This window comes from Lontra canadensis, unplaced genomic scaffold (assembly GCF_010015895.1).
Source record: "Lontra canadensis isolate GAN:19392208 unplaced genomic scaffold, GSC_riverotter_1.0 scaffold10, whole genome shotgun sequence".
NCBI classification, from domain to species: domain Eukaryota; kingdom Metazoa; phylum Chordata; class Mammalia; order Carnivora; family Mustelidae; genus Lontra; species Lontra canadensis.
This window is the reverse complement of record NW_022631004.1, coordinates 29,028,217-29,050,884: the sequence shown is the minus strand read 5'-3', so window position 1 is coordinate 29,050,884 and position 22,668 is coordinate 29,028,217.

The following is a 22,668-nucleotide window of genomic DNA, read 5'->3' as shown; positions in this document are numbered from 1 at the left end:
CCACCTGGAAGGGAGACAGATGCACAAGGCACTAAAGTTCTGTCTGCTCCACACCCCCCGGCCCCCCGGTTCCAATTTTGCTAGGTATAGCTGAGTTTACCTGGTTCATGTTTTATCTGCCTCTGGAATTTGAGGGGACAAACAGCTCTAGAAACCACTTCTAATGACATACTTATAACTCAGGGCTCCAACTCTAGTTTGGGTATCAGAGAGAAGGACAAATAATTCATGACTTCATAAGGACCATGAGTTCGTTCACTAAGTCTAGTTAATATTGCTCCTAAATTGTCTTGTCCCAGGGACCCAAAGTCATTGACTGACTATCCATATGCATCCAGAGCCAGTGCCGAAGGCTGGTACGACAGATTTTCCTTAATTAAGTGAAGAAAAGGTAGATCAGTCTGACAGTACTCCCGAAGTTGGAGAATATCCCTTGAGTCCTCTCCTTCCCTCCCACCACTCACCCTCTCTAATTTAGCACCAACTTCTTTCCAAGAAGCTTGAATCTGCCAGTAGAGTGAGGAATCATCCAGCAGGCGGGTTATTTTAAATCTTTAATAGACATATTACCTTACATTATGGCTTCATCATCCACCCCTCAGTGTGAGCACAAAGAGAACATCCATCACAATTAGTGTAACATCCCAAACACATAAAAAAGATGAAAATGTGCAGCTGAGTTGGGTGTAAGGGAGCCAGGCTCTCTGAGTGGCTTTCTGTTAGACCATGGGCACACAGCCAGGCCTGGATGCAGCTCTCTCAGGGGCCAAGAAAGGGATTAATAAGGGTATGTTCTGAGCCCAGAGTATTGCTCCTGTTCTCCAGAAAGGCAGAACCTTCCAATGCTGAGCTGAAACTGGAGCTGTTATTTACAAAGCTCTGCTCTGACTTCTGTTCCTGGCCAAGCAGAGGCCCCTGGCCAAAACTAGGGGTTCCAGATCCAGGGCAATTAGAAAAGGGCATCTTATTTACTAAGTCCATACTTTAGCAGGCTTTCACTTCTATTTGCTCATGGAAGCCCTATGACCACTATGTGAGGTAGATATTATTATTATTATTATTTTTTACAGAGAAGGAAACTGAGGTTTGGAAATTTCTATGACTTAGCTCAGTCTGTTTCCAAAGGTTATTTCCTGAAAATGTGGTCCCTGGACAAGACAAGTGTATATGGAACTGAAGCTGGGAGAGGCCATGCTGCTCCAAGTTTGGAGGCAAAAGTGGTGCATTACCCAGTTGTGAGAACCAAGTGTCCCTTCCCCCTCTACCCCCCACTGCCCTTCACCTACATGTAATCTTTCATAATGCTCAGCAAACCACTGCTTGCATTTTTTTTTTTATTATTTACATGCTTGTATGTATATAGGTAACTATTTATCTCTCTTTTGGGCTAAAGCAGAGTTGAGTTACTCTACAGCTCAGTTCTCAGCACTGCCTGCATCCTTCAGCACAAGGCCTCTCTCTCCTACTTTTTGCTCCCATTCAGTCCCTGACCCTCACTTCCATTCCCTCACCTGCATAGACACCTAACTCTGTTGGCCTTTTAACAGTTTGTATGTGTGTATATGCTTTTGGTTTATATAATAGTATTTTGTTATTGACTTCATTTTGCTTCTTATTTCTCCCATTAACATTAGGCTTTTAGATATAACCACATTTGCTCTGGGGGCAGCTAGCTCACTAGATTTTAACTCTTGAGTGCACAATGTTATGCACTCACACATTTACATATTCCCATCCCTGGAGACAGACCCTCTAGTTTACCTTCAACTCCTGAACACTGTACACAGTACAGTTCAACAAACATCAACAGCCTTGTTTTCTTGAGGTCTGTGCCAAACTTCATCTGTCCATTCTTTGTTCTTTGACTTCCTACATTCACCTCACTTGTTAAGTCCCTATCATCCCTTGTCTGGATTATTACAAAGGTCTCCCTGCTTCTCACTTCTTCTGGCACTAAATTCAACATGCCTTTCAAGGCCCAACTTGCCCTTCTCTCAACTCCATCATCACACATTTTCTCTTCCAGCTGTTTGCTGCAGAAGCTGCATTCCAAGATGAGAGATGATTATTGTTGTAAATTCCAGGAGTATTCTACCTGGTTAGGTTTTGTCGTCTCCACTGCAAAGAAGAGGAATTGTAATCTATTCAACTCATCACAGAGCCTGTGTAGTACATATGTAGTGTGTTCAAATGGCTTTACACACACAGTAGTCTAGTTTTGTGGGTCATAGATACCCTCTTTCTATGTGTCAGGAAAGAAATTCCTCCTGGGGAGTATGCCTCAGCAGCAGATAGATGGAATCTTTTCACTGCCAGATGGGTAAGGTTATGGAGAGTTAGTTGGTGAGAGTGGATGTAGAATTAATAAACCTCAGTTAATCCCTGGTGACCTATTTGTCTATGCATGTGTACTTAAGCCTGTGCCTAAGTGTATGCACGTGCATGTAGGTGGGGGCAAAAAAGGGGGAAGATGAAGGCAAGTTCCATGCCATATTTCCTTCTGCAAGTTTTGTAAAGGCAAGCCTTTTCCAAGTAGGACACAAAACAGGGCCCAGGCATTTTTCCCTACATAGCCACCTTGTCTGCTTCTTTCCTGAAGCATCCCGAAGTGGCAGAAGCAGCTGAAAGAATCAGGAAGTTGTCCTGCCATCAAAGTGGGCAAAGCAAAGCAAAGTATTGAGCAGTAGGACTGGAGGTTGTAAGGCAGGATACTGCCCTTCATGGGCTGTCAATTTATTTGTGTTTTACCCCTGACTATGATATCTTTTATTTGCCAGTCATTTTCCTGAATCTCAAGATTACTTTTTTTTCTTTTGTTCACTAAGATTAGTTGAGAGCATTCGTCCCCTCTTCCTAAATGGGTTACTTCGGAAGTTCCTTATTTATTCTTGATCCCATTTTTTGGGTCTCTCTTTAGCAATAGATGTTAACGTCTTAGCAACCCACTAACAACTACGTGTTCTATTCTCTTTGGAGCTAAGGGCGGCCCAAGGGTTTACACAGTCACTGAGAAATGCGTGGAAGTGGCTAGTAGCTCTAGATAGAGGGGTTGCTTACACGCCCACCCTCCTTTTATGCTTCTCTTTTCATTGACTAGAATGTGTAGCTGTTGGTGGGAGCTTAAGTAGCCTTTTAGGCTATATTTAGAAGCCTTAGGTTGAGACTGAGCCATGAGATGGAAGGAGTCTGTGTCACCAGCCCTGTAGATCTGCCCTATCAGTTCTTGTATGCTTATGCTAGGCTTGCTGGTAAAGGAGAAATAAATTCTGTTTCATTTAACTCCCTACATTTTAGCCTTTGTTGGAGTAGCTAAACCTGTATTGTCCCCAAGCTGGGGATAAGTTACATAGCTACCAAATATTGTAGGCACCAAATCCATGATTTCTAAATAGCTATGGCTGGTGAGTGACATTGGAGCTGTCAGGAAAATGCAACAGGGTTGGGGATTGTTTAAGTAACGCTCAGAAATTGTCATTGTGTGCTATAATTTTATTAATTGATATATGAGTTTATAGGCACATTTTTGAATTGTCATAAACCATCGGCATAAATATCCAAAATAGTTATTTTTGCTCTACTGTTATGGGGTCTGCAGAAGACAAAGTGTTATCAGATTCCTTTCTGAGAGGTGTTAAATCTGCAGCAACTTGATGGAACGGCAAGAGTTCAAGGCATTAGTACAATTTTTTTTCCTCTAAGTAGTTGAGCAACGCTTGGAAGTAAAATAAAAGAATTTGTAGTATCTCTTTCTGATACAAACTTCTATGATTTTATGACTTGGAGTCTGAATGCCAAAACCAGGACAGAGGTCTCCATTAGCCACTTATTAACTAAATTTGCATAAGTTGTTAACTCCCTGACCTTTAGCATTTTTCTTTTAAATGTAAATTAAAAACCTTGGCCAAGACAATTTCATAAAGAAAGTATAAGAACCAAGCAGAATAACAGTCTTGAAAGTGCTCATACAACACACAAAAGGACATCATGATTTGTATTCCTTTTGGTTTTTGATTTTTTCTTTTCATTCCTATTAATGGGACAATGGGCCTTACTCTTATACTAGTGCATGTTCCCAGAGCCCATATCTGTGCCAGTTGGGTCTATGGTACATATTTAGCCCTCTTTTTCTATTCACCACAGAAGAGTTTTTGTTGTTGTGATCTATTGTGATTGTGATACTGAATCTACTGTGATCCTATGATACTGAATTAAGGGAGTAGGAGGGTGAGACTTAGCCTGAAGAGGAGAGTGAGAAGGGGTCGGATATAAAGAAAGGCTAAGCAGACCCATGTGAGAGATGAGAGAGAGGGAGGGGAGGATAGGGAGCCTGGGTGGGGGGTTTAGGGAGAGTGCCAGGAATCACACTGTGTTTGAAGGGTGCAGAGTAGCTGTGGGATGTGACAAAATTGGAAGTAGTCAAAGGGGCTTTGCAAAGAGTTGCTGTGGCTTATAAGTTAGATCTGCTTTTACATTCTTCAAGAGACATAAATAATGCCGTGATTCCTGTTTAATTATTGTTTGATGGTGGGTTTGCCTCTTTAAAGATGAGTCCCTACAGAGACTGTGTAATATAGCAGGTCATTTATCATATCATGATGGGTTGAAAACTGTTCAGTTTTCTCAAAATGTTCAAAATTTTATTTCCAATATAGTTAATATATAGTGTTATATTAGTTTCAGGTATACAATATAGTGATTTAACAATTCCATACATCACCCAGTGCTCTTAATCCCCTAACCTATCCCCCACCCATCTTCCCTCTGGTAACCCTCTGTTCTCTAGAATGTTTTCTGGTTTATCTCTTTCTTTTCTTCCTTCTTTGTTTTATTTCTCAAATTACCCATATAAGGGAGATCATATGGTAATTGTTTTCCTCTGACTGACTTATTTTGCTTAGCATTATACTCCCTAGCTCCACCTACTTTTGCAAATGGCAAGATTTCATTCTTTTTTTCAATGACTATATATAGAAGTATATGTGTGTGTGTGTGTATGTGTGTGTGTGTATTTATATATATATTTCTTTATTTATTCGCCTATTGATGGACACTTGTACTGCTTCCAAAATTTGGCTATTGTAAATAACGTTGCCATAAACATAGCTGTGCCTGTATCCTTTTGAATTATGTTTTTATATTTTTGAAGTAGTGTGATTACTGGATCATAAGGTAGCTCTGTTTTAAAACTTTGTGGGAACCTCCATATGCTGTTTGTGTATGCACCAGTTTGCTGCAGTGTATGTTTTGTTTTGTGTATTCACCAGTGGCTGCACTGGTTTGCCTTCCCACCAAAAATGCAAGAGGGCTCTTTTTTCTCCATGTCCCCTGTGTTTCTTGTGGTTTTGATTTAAGCCATTCTGAGAGACATGAGGTGATATCTCTGTTAGGTCTGTGGTCAAAGGAATGAGACTGATACAAAGTGAAGGTCAAGCAAAGCTTTATTTTGTGCCAAGCATCGAGAATCAAACCGACTGTTCGGGGGCACCTCTTACAGACTAACTTATATAGAGCAAAGACCATGTGGTTGAGGCTGGCCACACCCAGGTGGCCAATGAGATTGTAACACACAGAGAAAGCTGCACAGTCATTCTAGGTCACACACGAGTGGCCAATTGAATTACAATTCACCGCATAGTAGCTATTTGAACTAGTCTATCTCCTTGGTCAGAATTGGCACCCAAAAGACGGGGCCCACATTCCTTGGTAGCTAGGGAGACAGTATGCGCGCTCTACTGATTGGATGTCTCCATCTGGCCCGACTCATCCCTGCATTCGGGCTGTTATCTCCACCTGACCTGACCCGCCCTTGTATCTGGGCTCTGTTATCAGGGACTGGTCAACTATATTTTACTGGTTTCCTGGACTTGCTTTTTAAGTAAGTCCCCTGGAGGGTGGGGGGAGGGTCAGTTTAAGTTTTACTGCATAAACAACAAAATGGCTGTTCAACCGAGGTGGTAGCGCTCTGGCTAAATAGGCCCTCACATCTCATGGTGGTTCTGATTTGCATTTCTCTGATGATGAGTGGTGTTGAACATCTTTTCATGTGTCTGTTGGCCGTCTGTCTTTCTTATTTGGAGAAATATTTATTCATGTCTTCTGCTCATTTCTAATTTGATTAACTAGTTTTATTGGGTCATTGAGTTGTCTCAGTTCTTTATATATTTTGGATACTAACCTTTATCAAGTATGTCATTTACAAATACTTCTCATATTCAGTAGGTTGTCTTTTAGTTTTGTTGGTTGTTTTCTTTGCAGTGCAGAACCTCGTTATTTTGATGTAGTCCCAATAGTGTATTTTTGCTTTTATTTCCCTTGCCTTAAGAGACATGTCTAGAAAAATGTTGCTATGGCTGATGTCAGAGACATTACTATCTGAGCTCTCCTCTAGAATTTTTATAATTTCACATTTCACATCGAGGTCTTTCATCCATTTTGTTTTTGTGTATTGTATAAAAAAGTAGTCTGGTTTCATTCTTTTTCACATAGCTGTCCAGTTTTCCCAACACTATTTGTTGAGAAGACTTTCTTTTTTCCCATTGCATATTCTTGCCTCCTTTATTGCAGATTAACTGACTATACAATTATGGGTTTATTTCTGGACTCTTTGTTCTATCCATTGATCTGTCTCTACTTTTGTCCCAGTACCATATTGTTTTGATTACTATAGTTTTATAATATTACCTGAAGTCTGAAATTGTGATACCTCCAGCTTCGTTCTTTCTCAGGATTGCTTTGGCTATTCGGGGTCTTTTGTGGTTTCACACAAATTTTAGGATTGTTTGTTCTGCTGTGAAAAATGCTGTTCATGTTTTGGTATGAATTGCATTAAATTTATAGATTGCTTTGGTTAGTATAGACGTTTTAACAGTATTTGTTCTTCTAATCCATGAGCATGGAATGTCTTTTCAGTTCTTTGTGTTGTCTTCAATTTTTTTCATCTGTGTTTTATAGTTTTCAGACTATTGGTCTTTCACCTCCTTGATTAAGTTTATTCCCAGGTATTTTATTCTTCCTGGTGTAGCTGTAAATGGGGTTGTTTTCTTAATTTCCCTTTCTGCTACTTCATTATTAGTGTATAGGAATCCAAGGATTTCTGTATTTGATTTTCTATCCTGTGACCTTACTGAATTCATTTGTCAGATCTAGGAGTTTTTTGATGGAGTCTTTAGGGTTTTCTATTATATAGTATGTCATCTAAAAACAGTGAAAGTTAATTCTTCTTTACCAATTTCAATGCTTTTTATTTCTTTTATTTGTCTGATTGCTATGGCTAGGACTTCTAGTACTATGTTGGGTAAAAGTAATGAGGGTGGACATCTTTTTTTTTTGTTCCTGAATTTAGATGATGTTAAGTGAGGGTTTTTCATATATGGCTCTTATTATGTTGAAGTTTGCTCCCTGTGGACCAACTTTGATGAGAGCTTCCATTATAAATGGATATTATGCTTTGTCAAATAATTTTTCTGCACCTATTGAAATGATCACATGGTTTTTATTCTTTCTCTTATTAATGCAATGTATTTCATTGATTGATTTACAAATATTAAGTCACCTTGCATCCCAGGAATAAATCTCATGTGATTGTGACAGATTATTTTTTTAAAATCTATTGTTGAATTTGGTTTGTTAATATTTTGTTGCAGAGTTTTGCATCTATGTTCATCAGAGATATTGCTCTGCAGTTCTCTCTCTGTCTTTTTTATTTTTTGTAGTGTCTTTATATGGTTTTGGTATCAGGGTAATGCTGGGCTTCATACAATGAATTTAGAAGCTTTCCTTCTTCTATTTTTTTGGAATAGTTTGGAAGAATAGATATTAACTCTTCTTTAAATGATTAGTAGAATTCAACTGTAGAAACATCTGGTCTTGGATATTTCTGTTGGGAAATTTGTTTTGCTTCATTTTGTTTTTTCTGATTCAGTGTCATTGTTGGTAATCAAGCTGTTCAATTTTCTATTTCTTCTTGATTCAGTTTTGGGAGGTTATCTGTTTCTGGGAATTTATCCATTTCTTCTAGGTTGTCCAATTTGTTGGTATATGATATTTCATGATATTTTCTTATAATCCTCTGTATTTTTGTAGTGTTGGTTGTTGTTTCTCCTCTTTCATTTTTTATTTTATTTTAGGAACTCATTCCTGGTGTCATTGATGTGTTATTTATTTGTGTGTTTGTTTATGTTTCTTTTTTGTTTATTTATTCTCTAATCTTTATTATTTCCTTCCTTCTAGTGGTTTTTGTTTTGTTTGTCCTTTTTTCTGGCTCCTTTAGATGTAAGGTTACCTTATTTGAGATTTTTCTTTCTTCTTTTTTTTTTTTTAAGATTTTATTTATTTTATTATTTATTTGACAGAGAAATAGAGATCACAAGTAGGCAGAGAGACAGGCAGAAAGAGGGGGAGGCAGGCTCCCAGCCAAGCAGAGAGCCCAATGTGGGGCTTGATCTGAGGACCTTGAGATCATGACCTGAGCCAAAGGCAGAGGCTTAACTCACTGAGCCACTCAGGTGCCCCAAGATTTTTCCTACTTCTTGAGGTAAGTTTGTATTGCTATAAACTTCCCACTTGAAACAGCTTTTGCTGCATCCTAAAGATTTTGGACACTTATGTTTAAATTTTTATTTGTCTTCATGTATTATTTGGTTTCCTCTTTGATTTCTTGATTGATCCCTTAATTGCTTAGTAACATATTTTTAACCTCCATGTATTTGTATTCTTTCCAGATATTACCTTGTGGTTGATTTGTAGTTTCATAGCTTTGTGATAGGAAAAGATACATGATATATCATCAGTCTTTTTGAATTTGTTGAGACTTGTTTCATGGCCTAATCTGTGATCTATTATGGAGAATATTACATCTACAGTTGAAATGAATGTATATTCTGCTATTTTAACATTGTGAAAATATCTGTTATATCCATCTACTCCAATGTGTCATTCAAAGCCACTGTTTCTTTTTTTTAATTATTTTTTTAAATTTTTTGATTTTTTATTAACATATAATGTATTATTAGCCCTAGGGATACAGGTCTGTGAATCATCAGGCTTACACACTTCACAGCACTCACCATAGCACATACCCTCCCAGTGTCCATAACCCAACCACCCTCTCCCTCCCCCCTTTCCCCCAGCAACCCTCAATTTGTTTTGTGAGATTAAAGGTCTCTTAGGGTTTGTCTTCCTCCCAATCCTATCTTGTTTCATTTTTTCCTTCCCTACCCCCCAAACTCCCCATGTTGCCTCTCACATTTCTCATATCAGGGAGATCATATGATAATTGTCTTTCTCTGATTGACTTATTTCACTCAGCATAATATCCTTTAGTTCCATCCACGTCATTACAAATGGCAAGATTTCATTTCTTTTGATTGCATAGTATTCCATTGTATATATATACCACATCTTCTTTATCCATTCATCTGTTGATGAACATCTAGGTTCTTTCCATAGTTTGGCTATTGTGGACATTGCTTCTCTAAACATTCAGGTGTACGTGCCCCTTCAGATCATTACATTCATATCTTTAGGGTAAATACCCAGTAGTGTGATTGCTGAGTCGTAGGGTAGTTCTATTTTCAACTTTTTGAGGAACCTCTGTGCTGTTTTCCAGAGTCTCAAAGCCATTGTTTCTTATCGATCTTCTGTTCAGATGAGCTGTCCATTGATGTACCTAGCATGTTAAAGTCCCCTGCTATTATTGTATTACTTTTGTTTACTTCCTTTATGTTTATTACTAGCTTCTTAATGTATTTGGGTGCTTCCATGTTGGGTGCATAAATATTTGTAATTGTTGTATCATCCTGTTGGATTATTCCCTCTATGATTATCTAGTGTCTGCCTTTGTTTTAAAGTCTGTTTTGTCTTATGTAATGGATGTCTTCTGACATCCATTTTTATGATAGATGTTTCTCCATCCCCTCATTTTCAATCCACAAGTGTCTTTAGGTCTAAAATGAGTCTCCTATAGACAGCAGATAGAAGGTTCTTGTTTTTTCATCCATTCTCTCATCCTATGTCTTTTTATTGGAGTATTTAGTCCATTTTAATTCAAAGTAATTATTGACGGGTATATACTTATTACCATTTTGTTACCTTTTAATGATTGTTTCTCTGATTTTTTTCAGTTACTTTCTTCTCTTGCTCTCTTCTCTCACTATAAGTTGGCTATCTTTAGTAATACACTTGGATTCCTTTCTCTTTATTTTTTGCATATCTGTTACTAGTGTTTGATTTGTGATTTGTATATAACATCTTATGCATATAGCAGTCTTTATGAAGTTGATGGTCACTTACATTTGAACCCATTCTTTACTTCTTTCCCTACCAATGCTTTAGTTATATGGTGTCATACTTCACATCCTTTTATTTTGTGAGTTCTTTAACTGATTTTTATAGATATGCTTAATTTTGCTGTTTTTGTGTTTCCTACTTTTCTTGCTCTTACTTATAGTCTTTACTTTCCACTCAGAGTCCCCTTAACATTTCCTGGTATAGGGCTGGTTTAGTGGTCATAAATTCCTTTAAATTTTGTTTGTCTGGAAAACTCTTTATACTTCTTTCTAATTCTGAATAGCCTTGATGGATAGAGTATTTTTAGTTGTAGGTTTTTGCTCTTTTAGCACTTTAAATATATCAGGCCACTCTTTTCTGGACTGTAAAGTTTCTGCTGAAAAATCAGCTGATAGCCTTATGGGGTTTCCCCTTGTATGTAACTGTCTTCTTTTCTCTTTCTGCTTTTAAAATTCTCTTTTTATCACTACTTTTTGTCATTAATTACTATGTGTCTTGGTAATTATGGACCTCCTTGGGTTAATTTTTTAGGGGATTTGCTATGCCTCCTAAATCTAGATTTCTATTTCTATTTCCTTCCCCAGATTTGGAGAATTTAAATTTAAATGATAGTTTAGCTATCATTACTTCATTTTAAAAATTCTGTTCAGCTAGTCAACATATACCAGATCATTAGTTTTTGATGTAGTGTTCAATGAGTCATTAGTTGCATATAACACCCAGTGCGCATAACAATGTGTGCCCTCCTTAATACCCATCACCTGGCTACCCCAACTCCCCACCCCCTCCCTTCCAAAATCCTCAGTTTGTTTCCCAGAGTCCAGAGTTTCTCATGATTTGTCTCCCTCTCTGATTTCTTCCTCTTCCATTTTCTCTTCCACTATGGTCCTTTGTGCTAATTCTTATGTTCCACATATGTGTGAAACCATATGATAATTACCTTTCTCTGGCTTGACTTATTTCACTTAGCACAATTCCCTTCAGTTCCATCCATACCAATGCAAATGGTGGGTACTCATCCCTTCTGAGGGCTGAGTAATATTCCATTATATACATGAATCACATCTTCTTTATCCATTCATCTTTTGAAGGGAACTTCAGCAACTTCCACAGTTTGGCTATTGTGGACATTGCTGCTATGAACATTGGGGTGAATATGCCCCTTCTTTTCACTACATCTATATATTTGGGGTAAATACCTAGTAGTGCAATTGCTGGTTCATAAGGTAGCTCTATTTTTAAAATCTTGAGGGACCTCCATACTGTTTTCCAGAGTAGCTGTACCAGCTTACATTCCTAACAATAGTGTAAGAGGGTTCCAGTTTCTCCACATCCTCAGCAACCTTTGTTGTTCCTTGACTTGTTAATTTTTGCCATTCTAACTGGTGTAATGTAGTATCTCATTGTGGTTTTCATTTGTATTTCCCTGGTGGCTAGTGAACATTTTTTCACTTGTCTGTTAGTCATTTGTTTATCTTCTTTGGAGAAAGGTCTGTTCATGTCTTCTGCCCATTTTTTGATTGGATTATTTGGTTTTGGAGGGTGTTGAGTTTGAGAAGTTCTTTATAGATCTGGGATATGAGCCCTTTATCTGTAATGTCATTTGCAAATATCTTCTCCCATTCCATGTGTTACCCCTTAGTTTTATTGACTATTTTACTTTGTGTAGAAGCTTTTTATTTTGATGAAGTCCCAAAAGTTCATTTTTGCTTTTGTTTCCCTTGCCTTTGCAGACATGTCTTGCAAGAAGTTGCTGTGACCGATGTTCAAAATGTTACTGCCCATGTTCCCCTCTAGAATTTTGATGGATTCCCATCTTACACTGAGGTATTCATTCATTTTGAGTTTATTTTTGTGCATGGTGTAAGAGAATGATCCAGTTTCATTCTTCCTCATGTGGCTTTCCAATTTTCCCAGCACCATTTATTGAAGAGACTGCCTTTTTCCATTTTATTAATTTGTCAAAGACTAGTTGGCATTAGAGTTGAAGGTGCATTTCTGTAGTCTCTATCCTGTTCTATTTATCTATGTGTCTGTTTTTGTATCAATACCATGTTGCCTTGATGATCACAGCTTTGTAATATAGCTTGAAGTACGGCAATGTGATGACCCCAGCTTTGTTTTTCTTTTTCAACTTTCCCCTGGTGATTTTTTTTTCCTTGTTCCATACAAATTTTAGGATTGTTTATTCCAGCTCTGTGAAAAATGCCAATGGTACTTTGATAAGAATGGCATTGAAAGTATAGATTACTTTGGGTAACATAGACATTTTAACAATGTTTATCCTTTCAATCCATGAGCATGGAATGTTTTTCCATCTCTTTGTTTCTTCCTCAATTTCTTTCATAAGTGTTCTATAGTTTCTAGAGTATAGATCATTCACCTCTTTGGTTACGTTTATTCCTAGGTATCTTATGGGTTTGTTTGTTTGTTTGTTTTTGGTGCTATTGTAAATGGAATTGATTCCTTGATTTCTTTTTCTTCAGTTATATTATTTGTGTATAGAAATGCAACTGATTTCTGTGCATTGATTTTGTATCCTTCCATGTTGCTGAATTGCTTTATGAGTTCTAGTAATTTGGAGGTGGAGTATTTTGGGTTTTCCATGTCATCTGTGTAGAGAAAGAGTTTGACTTCTTTACCCATCTGAATGCCTTTTATATCTTTTTGTTGCCTAATTGCCGAGACTTCTAGTACTATGTTGAATAATAATGATGAGAGTGGGAATCCTTGTCGTGTTCCTGACCTTAAGTGGAAAGTTCCCAGCTTTTCCTCATTAAGAATGATATTCACTATGGGCTTTTAATAGATGGCTTTTATGATATTGGGTTATGTTCCTTCTATCCCTACGCTCTGAAGAGTTTTAATCAAGAAAGAATGCCGTATTTTGTCAAATGCTTTTTTATATATATCAGTTGAGAGGATCATATGGTTCTTGTCTTTTCTTTCATTAATGTCCTCTATCACATTGATTGACTTGCAAATTTTGAACCACCCTTACATCTCAAGAATAAATTCCACCTGGTCAGGAAGGACAATCCTTTTAATGTATTGCTGGATCCTATTGACTAGGATCTTGTTTAATATTTTTCCATCCATGTTTATCAGGGAAATTGTTCTGTAATTCTCCTTTTTGGTGGGGCCTTTGCCTGGTTTTCAGATTAAGGTAATGCTGGCCTCATAGAATGAGTTTAGAAGTTTTCCTTCTATTTCTGTTTTTTGAAACAGCTTCAGTAGAATAGGTATTATTTCTTCTTTCAATGTTTGGTAAAATTTCCCTGGAAAGTCATCTGGCCCTGGATTCTTATTTTTTGGGATGTTTTTGATTACTGCTTCAATTTTGTTACTAGTTATTGGTCTATTCAGACTGTCTATTTCTTCATGTTTCAATCTTGGTAGTTTATAAGTTTCCAAGAAGGCATCCATTTCTTCCAGTTTGCTTAATTTGTTGACATACAGTTACTGGTAATAATTTCTAATAATTGTTTCTATTTCTTTGGTGTTAGTCATAATCTCTTCCCTTTCATTCGTGATTTTATTGATTTGAGTCCTTTCTCTTTTCTTTTGGATGAGTCTGGCCAGAGGTTTATTGATCATATTAATTCTTTCAAGGAACCAGCTTCTGGTTTTGTTGATCTGTTCTGCTGTTTTTTTTGTTTTTGTTTTGTTTTGTTTTTGTTTTTGTTTTTGTTTTTCCTGGTTTCTAGTTCATTGATTTCTGCTCTAGTCTTTATTATTTTTCTTCTGCTTGTTTTAGGCTTTATTTGCTGTTCTTTCTCCAGGTCCTTTAGGTTAAGATTAGTTTGTGTATTTAGGATTTTTCTAAGATTTTGAGAGAGACTTGAATGGCTATCTATTTCCCCCTTAGGACTGCCTTTGCAGTATCCCATAGGTATTTGGACAAATGTGTTTTCATTTTCATTAGTTTCCATGAATTGTTTAAGTTCTTCTTTAATTTCCTGGTTAACCCAATCATTCTTTAGCAGGATGTTTTTTAACTTCCATGTGTTTGAAATCCTTCCAAATTTTTTCTTGTGATTGAATTCCAGTTTCAAAGCCCTGTGGTCTGGTAACATGCAGGGAATGATCTCAATCTTTTGGTATCAGTTGAGACCTGATTTGTGACCCAATATGTGGTCTATTCTGGAGAAAGTTTCATGTGCACTTGAGAAGAATGAGTAGTCTGTTTTTTTTATGATGGAATATTCCATCATGGAATACAACTGTATACAACTACAAAGTCCATCTGGTCCAACGTGTCATTCAAAGCTCTCATTTCTTTGTTGATCTTCTGCTTAGATGATCTGTCCACTGCTGTGAGTGGAGTGTTGGGGTCTCCTACTATTCATGTATTGTTATTAATATGTTTTTTATTTTGGTTATTAATTGGTTTATATAATTGGCTGCTCCCATGTTGGGGGAATAGATATTTACAATTGTTAGATCTTCTTGTTGGATAGACCCTTTAAGTATGATATAGTGTCCCTCTACACCTCTTATTATGGTCTTTGATTTAAAATCTAATTTTTTGGATATGAGGATTGCTACCTGAGCTTTCTTTTGAGGTCCATTAGCATGGTAGATGGTTCTCCATCCCCTCACTTTCAATCTGAAGGTGACTTTAGGTTCAAAATGAATCTCTTGTAGACAACATATGGATGGGTCCTACTTTTTTATCCAATCTGCAACCCTGTTTCTTTTGATGGGAGCAGTTAGCCCCTTTACATTTAGAGTGACTGTTGAAAGATATGAATTTAGTACCATTGTACTGCCTGTAAAGCCCCTATTTCTGTAGATTTTCTCTTTCTTTCTGGTCTATGTGACTCTTAGGGTCTCTCTTTTTTAATGGAATACCCCTTACTATTTCTTGCAGGGCTGGGTTGGTGGTTGGATTTTTTTTTAAGTTTTTGCCTGTCCTGAAAGCTCTTTGTCTCTCCATCTATTCTGAATGTCAGCCTTGCTGGACAAAGTATTCTTGGCTACATGCTCTTTTCATTTAGTACCCTGCATATGTCTCTCCAGCCCTTTCTGACTTGCCAGATTTCTGTGGACAGGTCTAATGTTATTCTGATGTTCCTCCCTTCATATGTAAGGAATCTCTTCTGGCTATTCTCAGGATTGTTTCCTTGGGTGTAAAATTTGCAAGCTTCACTATTATATGTTAGGGTGTTGATCTATTTTTATTAATTTTGGGAGGGGCCCTCTGTCTCTTGGAGTTGTATACTTGTTTCCTTCCACAGATTAGGGAAGTTATCAGCTACGATTTGCTCAAATATATCTTTTAGCCTTCTCTTTCTCTCCAGTCCTTCAGGGATCCCAATAATTCTGACACTGGAATGTTTCACAGCATCATTGATCTCTGCAATCTTTTTCTCATGTGCTACTAGAAGCCTACCTTTGTTTTCCTCCATTTCCTTTTTTTCCATCAGCTTGTCTTCTATATCACTACTTCTTTCTGCCTCATTTACCCTGGCTAATAGAGTATCCAATTTAGACTGCATCTCACTCATAGAATTTTTTAGTTTGGCCTGATTGGATCTCGTTTATGACCTTAGAGTTTCTATATTGTTGCTAATGCCTTTTTTCAAACCTAGTATTGACTTCATGATTGCTATCCTGAAGTCTATCTCTGACATCTTGCTTATATCCATATCTGTCAGTTCTGTGGCAGATGACATTGTCTCTGTTTCTTTTCTTTTCTGAGAGTTTTTCCTCCTAGTCATTCCGTCATTCCGGATGGTTGAGTGAATGAGGAAACACCAACTGTGACCCAAGAAAATGCAGCCTAGGAAAATCCAGAATGTTCAGAAGTCCCTACTGAAAAAACAAAGTTAAAATGAAACACAAGAAGAAAATTTATAAAATTTAAAAATTAAAAAAAAAAAATTAAAGGAGGTGAGGGGAAGGGGGCTATAACCTCTCAGTGTGAACAAAGCAGGGTGTTTCCATTGTTTCTGGGTGAATTTTAGTCTGTTTGTTAGAGGAAACTCCTTCCCAAAGTTATGAGGAAACTAAAACTTGTGTATATATATATATATATATAAAGGTGAAATTGAACAGTGAAAAAAGGACTACAATAATGTATATATCTATAAAAAAATATAGACATGAGAAAATATAAGTTAAAAAGCTACTATGAAATATAAGTTGATATAATAAACATCTAATCGAGATGAGAAAAAAAGTAAAATTAATAGAGAAAAAACACAAGAGAAAGAATAAAAAGAAAAAGAATTTTATCTAAAAAATAAACAAACCATTGAGTCCACATCTGGAGTTCAATATACTATTTTCCCCTGCCATTGGGATTTTACAGTTGTATAGGGTTCATAGGGTTGTCATCCTCTTGTTCTTCCAACCTGTCTTCTGGAGGAAGGCCCTGCTGCACTATTTCTCAAGCAACCCAGCTTGGGCAGAGTTGCCCTGCCCTCTGTCAGGGGGATGGGCTCTGTGGAAACAGAGGTTTTATTTTGTTTTTGTTCTCTGGCAGCTTTCTATGTGTCTTCCAAGGGTCAGAGCAAAAATGACCATACCCAAACCTTTGTCCCAGAGCAGAGAAATTGCAGTCTGCTCTCTTCACTAAACCCTCTAGGACAAACAGTCTCCATTTCTTTATGTGCTGCTGAAAACCACAGCCTCCCATGGTACACAGCCACAATGACTCTCTCAGAGGTCGTCCCAGGGGCCAGGAGTGTCCTTGCCCTTTACTCATTTAAAAGGTCAAGCAGCTCCAGGCTTGCATGCACACCCACAGGTCCTGGATCCTATGTGGGCACTGCTTTAGAGCCCTGTCCTGGCTGCTACCACTCTGTGAGTTTTTGCCTGGTCCCTGGCAAAGGCTCCTGATTTTTTCAGGCTGCCCAAGAGAGAAGCAAGTTTCAACCAGCCTGGCTTGCAGTTTATGGCAAGTTGACCTGAGACACCGTTCCTGGGATCACTGACCATAACCTGTTTCCTGACTCCACTGCTCAGGTACTCTGCAGGTCCAGGAAGCCTCTCTGGCTCCAGAGCTTCTCATATCCTGATACCACAGTGTTCCACCTAGAATTCTGGTTTTTCATTTCTAGAACCCCTTTCAGAGAGGGATGTCGCTCCCTAGAACAGATTACTAAGGATTCTGCTTTTGTGCTTTGGTGTTGTGTTACTTTCCAGGAGCAACTTATGGAGGCTCCCTCCTCTTCTTCTTATTTTTTTAAGATTTTATTTATTTGACAGAGACATGGCAAAAGAGGGAACATAAGCAGGGGGAGTGGGAGAGGGAGAAGCAGGTGCCCTGATGAGCAGGGAGCCCAATGCAGGGCTCAATCCCAGAACCCTGGGATCATGACCTCAGCCAAAGTCAGATGCTTAAGGACTGAGCCATACAGGGGCCCTCCCTCTCCCTTCTGTTTATCTTCTGAGATCTCACCATAGATTCATGACTCTGCCCTTTCTACCTTGCAAAAAGCAGTGCTTTTCTCATTGTAGAGATACAGATATATATTCTTACATTTCAGACTGGTTTTGTGGGTGTTCAGAATGGTTTGGTAGATATCCAGTTAAATTCAAGGAACCAGTTGGAACAGGGTCCACTACTCCTCCACCATCTTGCCTCCTCCCCAGGTCTATTTCTTTAAATAAATTTTTTGCTTTCCTTTTTTTTTTTTTTTAAATCTCTTCTCCTTCTGAGATCCCTATAATACAAATGTTATTATGCTTGATGGTATTGTTGAGTTTCCTAAGTCTATTTCATTTTTTTAAATTATTCTTAGTTATTTCTCTCTCTTATTCAGCTTGATTGTTTTCTATTACTCTGTCCTCCAGGTCACTGATCTGTTCTTCTGCTTTCTCTAGTCTAATATCTATCTAGTGTTTTTTAATTTGTTATTGAGTTCTTCATCTCTGATTGTTTCTTTTTTTATGATTTCTGTTTCTTTGTTAAGTGTTTCACTGATGTCCACCACTCTTTTCTCAATTCCAGTGAGTATCTTTATGATCACTGTTTTAAATTCTGTATCAGGCATATTACTTTTCATCATTTCACTTAGGTCTCTTGCTGTGATTTTGTCTTATTCTTTCATTTGGGATATATTCCTCAGTCTCCTCATTTTGTCTAACTCCCTGTGTCTGTCTCTATGTGTTAGGAAAGTCAGTTATGTCTTCTGTTCTTGAAAGTAGTGGCCTTATGAAGAAGAGGTCCTGCAATGTTCCCTGTTCACCAGAACCTGGAGCTTCAGATGTGTCTCCTATGTATGTTGTGTGTGCCCTCTTGTTATGGCTAAACCACTTTTGCCTTCAGTCCAGTCATCTGTGATGACTCTCTTTGCCTGTTGTGGCCAGGGTTTGGTTCCTGTATTGTTAGTAAGCTAGTCTGAGGGCCTTGGGATTGAGTTGATCAGACCAGGCATTTGTCAGAGATGCTGTAGCACCAAACTGCAGACACTTTCCCTGTGCTGTCCTCTGAGAAGCTTTCATTGGTGGGTGGGGTCTACTGTCAGACCAGATGTCTTCCCTGAGGCCCCTGTTGGAACTGCAGTTGGGGTGGTATGTGTGGTTATTTTCTCTTATCCACAAGGAAGAAGTTACTTTGGAGTAATGCTGGTTCTTGTCAGGCCACTTACACATTACCAGAGTTGTGGAATCTCTTTGGATAGACTTGTGACAAAGACATATTGGTGGGGGGCAGGGCCACAGGAAAATGTGGGTGAGGAGTGCACAATGTTAGCAAGGTTTGTGCAGCTCTGCTGTGGGAGGAGACATGGAGCAGAAGTCTGCTTGGAAGGGGTATTTTTGCAGGAGAACGTGGGCTTGGAGCACAGTGTTAGTATGTTACGTAGCAAGTGTTGGCACCACACTGGTTCCTGTAGGTGTCAGTATGTCTATGCTGGGAGGCAGGGAGGGAAATGGCTCCCATCAGCATTTTAGCTCCTGGAGATGTCACCCAAGGATCCCTACCTCTCTAGCCCATACTCTGAGATTAGTAAATAAATCTCCCTCCTGTGTACCTTAGGTGTTTTTCAAACTGTTCTTTCTGTGTTGTATCATTACAGGGCTATTTGATGTGTTGTCTCCTCAAGGGTGAGAACTCAGTTTCTTATTGCTCTCTGATTCTCCTAGAGCTGAGCCCACTGATTTCTTAATGTTTAAGGTATTTAGCCTTGCTGATTATAAGAACTCACAAAATTATGTCTCTTTGGTTTTCAAAGCCAAATAAGATGGGGATTTCCCATGCCCATGGTGCCCGGTGTGGAGTCTGTTCTTCTCCCCTCTCTGCACCCAAAGCATCCCTCCTTCTCACAGACAGTCTCACAGTCCTCTTTAGTGTCCAACCACATCTCTTCTCTTCCTACCCTCTTTGATGTGACATTTCTCTAGTGGAAAGTCTGTTTTTCAAGTCTTTGAGTCATTTTCTGGGTTATTCACATTGATCTGTGTGTTACCTAGTGTATCCATGGGACAAGGTAAGCTTAGAGTCCTCCTGCTCCTCCATCTTCCCTGGAAGTCTATTCAGTTTTGTTTTGTTTTGTTTTGGATATCTGTAACAAGTGGAATATTCTGTGGACCACCTCCAAAGGGAAGATGTGTGGTGTTTGGGGATGGACAGTCAGGAGGGCAGTGACTTTGGTCCTTCTTGTTTGGGTCCCTGTGCTGGCTGGATGTCACACAAAAGAACCAGCCACCTGTGCTCTGGGTCTGAGCCAGTTTGCAGGGTTCAGCTAAAGGTCTGTTGTCAATCATTAGTATTTCCCAGGCTGCACATTGAGCAGAATGGCTGAGGTGTGTAAACTAAATGCTACCTGAATGTTATAACTATGAGAATCAGAAAGGCTTGTAAACAAAGGGTGCAGGAGGTGGTAGTTTTGTGGAATGGTGACTCAGAGTCTAGTCTTTGTTCTGCTGCTGTGTTGTGGTGAAAGGGTATAGGTGATGTCCAGTAACATCAGTGATGGGAAAGCTGGTGGGTGAAGGATGAGGACATTCCAATGTAGTCAAGTTACACTGGATTCCTATCAGTAGTCAGAACAAGAAGCCAGTTCTTGAGTTGATACTCTGGTCTATGTACCATGGGTGGCCATCTCTAAAGTTTCTGGGCAGTGTTGGGGGGATTTCTATCCTAAGAAAACCTGGCTTCTATAGGCTGAGCACACTCCCTATCATCCTGTTTTTCTCCAGCCATCTTCTATTCCCAAGTTTTGATGGCGACAATGACAGAAGCTAATTGAAGCAACTCTCTGAAATGATGTATGTAACTGCAGAATTTTTCAAGGAGGGATAGGTGGTAGATCTGAGATGGCCTAGAGTGGTTTTTGACTACCCCCTTGCAGCATTTCACCTTGCCATCCTCCTCTATACCCTTCCATGCCAGATGTTAGTAGCACTGAAAGGCCTCCCGAAGTGGTCCTCAGTCTAGTGTGCACTTTGTTTAGGGCATAAAACAGATGCATGTTCTAACTGACAGTGTAGCATAATGGTTAGAAACAAGGACTTTGGAACCAACCTGCTTGACTTGAAATCCCAGCTCTGACATTTACTAGCTGTGTGATATTGAAGAAGTTACTTAATCTGTCTGGGCCTATGCAGTTGAGCCAATGAGAGTGTTAAACTCCTAGTGTTTATTGTGAAGATTAAGTGATTTAGTAATTTGTAGAAATAGAAGAGGCCTGGTGCATAGGTGGGTTTAAGAAAGGATCACTGGTATAGCTAAGTGTAAAACAATGCTTCTCAAAACATGGCCAGAAGACCACCCACATCAGAGTCATAGTAAGGCCAGGAATAGGGAGGGGAGCCTGTTAAGTAGGAAGATGCATTTGGGTGCTGCTCAGACAGGGGAGCCAAGTATCAACAAGCACTGTAGGTGATTCTTAAGGAAAGATCAAGAGTCACTGTTGTAGGCAGAATTCTACGGATGCTTCCCCCACAAGAGCTGCTGCACCATGGTTATCAAACACTAATCCAGGTGTTGCTGTGAAAAGATTTTGCAGACAAAATTTAAGTCCCTATTCAGGTGACCTTAAGATATGGAAATGATCCCGGAGGGCCTGATCTATCACTGGAATCCTCTAAAAAAGACAGAGAGGGTTAATTTGCCAGAGGCATTATCCAAAGCATTGCTAATTTAAAAGAGAGGGTCACGTGAGAAGGAACAGAGATAGCCTTAAGAAAGACAAAAGCTTCTCTCAGGACCCCGGTGACCATGCTACCACCGAAGGAAGAGTTCCACCACTCAACTGAATGAGGTTGGAAACAGTTTCTTCCCCCGGAGTTTGGAAACAAAAAAAAAAAAAAAAAAAAAAACAAAAACAACAACAACAACAACAAAAAACCAAACAACAACAACAAAAAAACTGTAAGCCTGCTGACATCTTGATGTCATTCTTGTTGAGACCATGGGCAGAGGACCCAGTTGAGCCTTCCAGGACTTCTGACTACAGAACTGTGAGGTAATAAATGGGCGTTATTTTAAGCTGCTGAGTATGAGTCAAATTGTAACACAGCATTAGATGGTAACTGAAAAGACCACAGGTGGAGTGGGAAGGGCACTGGCCTTGAAATAGCTTATTAGATGTATATCCTCTGGCAGATAACGAAATGCTTTTTGTTCATCTATAAAGTAGGCACAATAAATAATACTTCAAAATCTGTGCTGAGAATTAAGTGAAATGAAATACGCAAAAAGGCTTTTGCAGCACAAAACACCTTGCACAATATAGAAATTCCTGAATTTTTCATTTCCAAACATATTCTCACCTTTGGAGCTTATTCAAAGCACCAACAAAACAAGCTTTTTGTAAACCAAGTGTGCCCCCAAAACAATGCTTTCTGATTCTGAGGCTGAATTGATTATTGTCCCAATTTTGATAAGTACTCCTTTAATATTGCCTGGGGCCATGAGCCTTGGGCCATTTCTGCCCAGAGGCTGTTGGTCCCTGAGAAGTTGTTGTTGCACCTTTTGGAAGGGTTTAACCTCATTTTGGGAGCATTCTATCCATATTCCAGAGCTTTAGCAAACACTCCTGAAGCAGATGCTCCTTGCATCTCTGTGGGTGTGAGTAAGCCATATGGAAAGCTGCTTTTTCCCCCTCCTTTTTTTTCGCTTCTCTTTTCTTTTCTTTCTTTCTTTCTTTCTTTCTTTCTTTCTTTCTTTCTTTCTTTCTTTCTTCTTTCTTTCTTTCTTTCTTTCTTTCTTTTTTTTTTAAGTTATTGTCATGCTGCTGTTGTAGGATTGCAAGGTTCTTGTCTCACCGAGTCAAAGAATGAAACTTGTGGACACAAAAGTAAAATGAAAGTGAAATGAAAGTTTATTAAGTGAAGGTGAGATCAGAAAGAAAAGAAAAAGCCCTCTAGAGTGAGAAGGATCCCAAATGGATTGCCACTGAGGGCTTTTAATGGCAGTCTCTTATT